This window comes from Scardinius erythrophthalmus, assembly GCF_964197995.2.
Source record: "Scardinius erythrophthalmus genome assembly, chromosome: 24".
In the NCBI taxonomy this organism is placed as follows: domain Eukaryota; kingdom Metazoa; phylum Chordata; class Actinopteri; order Cypriniformes; family Leuciscidae; genus Scardinius; species Scardinius erythrophthalmus.
Genome location: NC_138244.1, coordinates 18927858 through 18933967, shown reverse-complemented (window position 1 = coordinate 18933967; position 6110 = coordinate 18927858).

Genomic DNA, 6110 nt, shown 5'->3' with positions numbered 1-6110 from the left:
ATGTCATCAACAGACTCGGCTGTGCCTTTATGGATCCCATGATAGATGCAAGAGGAGCTTCAGTTTGTTTCTTTGGGATATTGAGGGGACTGACTCCTCTCTCTGTTATCCTTCGGTCTGTCCTTCTCCTCCTTACAAGCTTCTCAGAGTATTTTTAGGGCACTCTTAATGCCCGTGCACCTGGTCCAGTCTGTATATTTCAAATGACAAAACACTTAGACAAGTGGTCAAACATAATGTGATGATTCCCTAAAATAACCCCCGTCTTATAGTACGCAGTTGTCTTGCACTATTTCTGCTCTCTTGTAATTGTATTGAATAGCACAAAGCTGTTCTTGGAGTTTTCGTTATCGATACCATCTGTTCAACCCTCAAATGTCATTATTGTAATGCAACAAAAAAAAAAAAAAAATAATAATAATCACAATGCAATGCTAATAAAACTAATGTAGTTTTGAGTAAATGAGCTTAACTGTCGTTAACTCTTTCCCCACCAGTGTTAAAAAAAAAAAAAAAGGATAATTTTCACAAAACTTTCATTGTCCCCAGACAATTTTTTTATCAACACTTGTGAGTAAGTTTAATAAAAAAAAATAAAAAATTACGACTTCGTCCGGATGGGATTCAGAACGATGATCAGTTCATAGTAGCCTAGATAGAATCCATCAACACCCCCAAAGATTCACAGTTATATATAATTCGTTCTGGGTCGACATTTCATTTGATTTATACGCTGTTTAATGTTTGATGATCACATTAGCTTAATGTGTGCATAAGCAAAGCTTCTATTGCTTGTTTCTACTATTTTTTCGCCCGTGTTTTGATCTGGAGATTCTGTAATATTTCAGAAGATGTGTAACAGCGCCCCCTACCGTATAGCAGTGAAAACATTGTTTGACGAAAAACAACGGCGGGGAAAAAGTTAAAATAATGCAAAAAATAGTATAGACTTTAATGCAAAACAGGTATTCCTTTTTCCCCATTTCATCTTATGTTTATGATTATGACAGACCCCTATTGTGTCACTTCCTGTTATCGTTCACAACGCAAAAACCTTTTTACATTTCATGAGGTTTGTGGTGACTAGCTCCATAGATTAAATGCAGTTTACAATAGAAATAAGCCTCAAAGAACTATGGGTAAATATTTCTATTAAATGAATAATAGCATAAATACCTTGGAGGCCTGTAAACATTCATAGCCACAAACACAGTATGGAAATGTTGGATATAAGTAGACAATAAATATCTTAGAAGATATTATTTGAAAATATTGCCCAGCATATGGTTGTAAAGTAACTTTTTGAGACAGACTGAAATGGTTTTCTCATACTTTTCCCACTAGAAAAAAAGTTTCTGACAGTGTGAACTGAAACTTGGCTTTGTTCAGCTCTTATTAAGCACTGTTTATATGAGGATCATTTTGGATTAGTCCACAATCCCTCATAGTACAAATTTATAGTGACAGGCTGGGTAGAGATGAGAGAGGAAGTGTTATCTGAGACCCTTTAATATTCAGCTTTCTCCAATCCAACTAATACAAATCAAACAGTTTATATCTGAAGAAATACGCATGCATGCATCATTATCTTATTGTTTCTCCCATCTGTTCTAGCATATAAAGACACAGACAAGTACTGCGGATGATAAGGAAAGCTGGAGTTCCTTGTTTATATCTTCTTGTTCTGTTTTCCCCTGTGGGTCTCTGATGGTTTATCATCTCTGGTGATCTTTTACCATAACAGACCCATTGGTTTCATGACACATCCATCCATGCTGGAGTAATAGCGCTGGCATCAGATGCGTGTTTATCTAAAGCGGTCGACCCTTGGGATGTGACTTTAGCTGTGGGACACTGTCCTTTCCCAAACAGGGAGCAAGAGCTAAAAAATACACAGTTCAGAGAAAATTGCATAATTGTGTTATTTGGCTTTGTTTCAATAATGCATAAAAATACGAGAGTTTTCTGAAGCAAAATGTGATTATAGGCTAAATAGAATTACAGTGAAAGCAACTAAACAAAGTGAGCAAACAAAGCAGTCATGATAACATTTCTGTTATAGAAAAAAAATTAACTAACATGCATGAACATTTATCTTTCACAACATCTAAAATTAACAACTTCAGTATCTCCTTCAGGCTCTATAATGACTGTCCGGAAGGGGAGTTACACTTCCCATGTCTACTGAGGATTAAGGAATGAAAGGCAGAGGAAACCAGAGAAGCTGACATGAACAAGAGTCCTTCTGCATAGATGATCTTCATATATAGAACCTAACATCAAATGTTAAGCTGTTGGCCAAATTAAGAAAGACATTTTGGGAGCTTTTGATATGGGCCAACAACACATTTATTTATAACATTAGTGGTATTTGCTAGAGAAAACGACTATTATTATTTCTTACATATGAGTCCCGAGTATTAAACTGCAGTGCATCACTCGTCCCTCACCATTTGTGTTATGGATATGAATGATACCTCAAATCATGTGGCTAGAGTTGTATTGCTTTTCTAAGAAACGTATTGGTGGCATAATCCCAAAGAATACATATCATTCTGAGACTTTTGACCTGTAAGCAATTTCTAGCAACACCCTAGCAATGATCCAGAAAAACCTAGCAACCACCAAGAACAACCTAGCAACCACCATGCAATGCCCTAACAACAACCCAGAACACCCATGCAGCATAACTGCTAATCAATGCTTTAGCAACCACCAGGAACTGTCTCCATAGTATCCAAGTAGCATACCCTAACAACCACCTCGGCAGGCCCTGTCAGCTACTCAGAAAAACCTAGTATCCGCCAAGCAATGCCCTCACAACAACTCAGAACAAACTTGCTAAGCAACTGCTAATCAATGCCTTAGCATCCACCAAAAACTCACTGGCAACTGCCTAGCAACTACCCAGAAAGACCTAGCATCTGCCTATTAACCAAGTCTAGCAATTCCATAACAACCACTCAGCAACTGCTGAATAACATCCCAACAACCACCCAGAACACCTTAGAAACACCTCAGCAACCACCCAGAACACCCAAGCAACCTAGCAACCATCAAACACCCAGAACACAAGTGCCCTAGCAATCACACAGGAAAAACCCTAGTAACCACCAAGAACACCCTAGCAACCCCTTAGCAACCACCCAGAACACCTCAGAAACCAATGACCTGTGCCCAAGCAGAAAAACCTAGCAACCACCCAGAACATCCAAACAACACCTTAGCAACCACCCAGAACATCCTAACAACACCTTAGCAACCACCCAGAACATTCTAGCAACTGCTAAACAACCAGCAACCACCAAGAACACTCCAGAAACCAACTACCAGTGCCATAGCAACCACCCAGATCACCCTAGCAACACCTTAGCAACCACCCAGAACACCCCAGAAACCAATAACCTGTGCCCAAGCAGAAAAACCTAGCAACCACCCAGAACATCCAAACAACACCTTAGCAACCACCCAGAACATTCTAGCAACTGCTTAACAACCAGCAACCACCAAGAACACTCCAGAAACCAACTACCAGTGCCATAGCAACCACCCAGATCACCCTAGCAACACCTTAGCAACCATACAGAACATCCTAGCAACTGATTTGCAAACAGCAACCACCCAGAACACCCCATAAACAAACTGCCAGTGCCCAAACACCCACTCAGAAAACCCTAGCAACCACCCAGAACACCCTAGTAACACCTTAACAACCACACACAACATCCTAGCAACTGCTTAGCAACTTACATCACTCTTGACATTATAGTGACATTATAGTGGTCTATAGTTTTTTTGTTGTTGACAAAGTCATATGAAAAAACGAATTAAATAATATGAAAATGGTCCCCAAAACTTCCAAAAGTCTCACTAAACTAATCCTCATGCTTTATCACTTTATCTGTGTTTCCCCCCTGCGGCAGGGACCAGGCGAAGCACCCCAGAGAATTCATTCTCAATGACAAACAGGACTTTCTAAGTTTCTCAGAGGTCCATCTGAGCAGCTCAGGGAAATTGCAGTGTATATATAGATAGATGGGATTAACCAGTACCATGCTGGGGTAAATTAATTCTGGACAGCAAATATTGGTGAGAGGCAGAGGTGCAACCTGACCCCAACGCAACTTGAGACTCCAACACACACATATCAAGGGGGTGATGACATACAAGCATACACTTGCTTCCACTCTGTCATGCCAGGGAAATCAAGCCCTGCGATAGTTATCACTGGAGGAATGACCACACACATGTGCATTTAACAACCAGCTCACGTGTCGCTTACAATAAGGTTTCACCAACCCAGGTTGAGTTGTACATGACATAAACAGCTAATTTAGCCAAAAATAACAATTCTGTCAGTATTAACTCGCTCTCCTTTTATTGGAAACCCATTACATTTTTCAAAAGTTATTTAGCAGAATGTCCAAGCTTCTCTTTTCCATGTCTTTTTGTATGGCTTTAGATGACTTGGAATCTAATACAAGAGTACTTGTTGATAATATTAGAGATCTTTTTCTAATATCTATCCCTTTAATGTGGAGGGGGAAAAAACAAAAACATATCACGGCCACAAGTTAAAGTCCGCTTTCAGTCAATCGTTTTAACCATTAAAACTCTCATCTTCAATTAAATTAAATGTATTTTTTTCTCCTGTGAAAATAATTTCTTCATGCCTTAAAATAGATTGAATATGCAAATCAGTCCCCTTCCTCCACTCAATCACACCGGCTCAGACTGCCTGATCCACTCAGTCAACTTTACTGTAGTAAACTCTACACAATGCCAAGTGGAAATATTGGTTTAATTCAGCCACATGTTTGAAAGTTGTTCCCACGACTCAATTCATTCCCTTGTTTTAGGTAAATTGTGTCCACGTTGTACAAAACTGTTCCCTCATTTAGGTTACATTTTGCCACAGTTTTTCAACAAATTAGTACAATGTGGCCACAAATTAAAAAGACGTGGTAACAAATTCTAAATTCAAGCCCATAATATCCATTTTTTATGTCCCCGTGTCATGTGCAGGCCTCCATACTTTTACTTTCACAGCTGTCTGAAATACTTGATTCTAAATGGTCAGTTGCGGCTTTCATGCGGTTAATTAGTAAATTAACAGTTGAATTATTAGAAAAAATAATGCACACCTGAGGTGGTAATGCGGCCAAAACGCGAAGCAGAGGCTTCAGCCACTGATAGCAGACTAATGCATACTCAAAACCTGCCGGGAACTACTTTAGCCATGTGTTTCCCTGAAAATAACATTCGTCAACCAATCAGATTCAAGCTTTCAACAGCCTGTAGTATAATGCTGTAGGTATAATGGTCCAAGGTAGCCAAATTCCTACATAACAGGACTTTTTTCTTGTATCACTCTGTTCCTGCGATACAAAACCCAACAGGCCGATCAAACCACATTAAGGATTTAAGACTCACACAGATGGACTTGTGGAGAGAGGCGATCAAGATCTCTTTATGTGCTGACTACTCACTAAAGCCTGGACTGTTGGTACCCATGAAGGAGATGTGTAGCGTTCCGCTGCCGCAAGCTGTTTGAGAGAGATCAGAGCTGAGGTGGTCTCTGGGAGAAATGCCTGGCGGGCCTGGGCAGATTTTCGCCCCTGAGCCCCAGAGCATTTACTGTAAGGTCTGAGATGAGTATGATAGGGGAGGATTCTTTCATTTTTTGGCACTGATCTGAAACTGCTCCTAAACCCTGCAGCAGTCTCAATGTCTGCAGTCCACATACAGGCGGCGGCTTCCTTTTTTTTTAAAGAAAATTTTAAATTCTTAAACCAAGCTCCTAGTCATTTCCCCATAGCAATGTAAAGTAGTAGGTTTTGTGGTTTGTGCGGTTCATAGTGCAATTTAGACATTTCTGGAGTGTTTTTGTTGGATATGTCAATACTATAAGAAAAGTAAATTAACGAAAATTGTTCTCAAAATCTTGCAAATGCAAGAAAAGTTGATTAGTTTGATGTTTTCATGTTACTCGTAATAAGCAGAAAAGGCCAATTTCCCACAGCCGGTTTCATTGGATAACTCAATCAGTCACCAGACAAATTTAGAGAGTTTTTTAATTGATACTTTTCAGAACTGACTAAAATTAAATT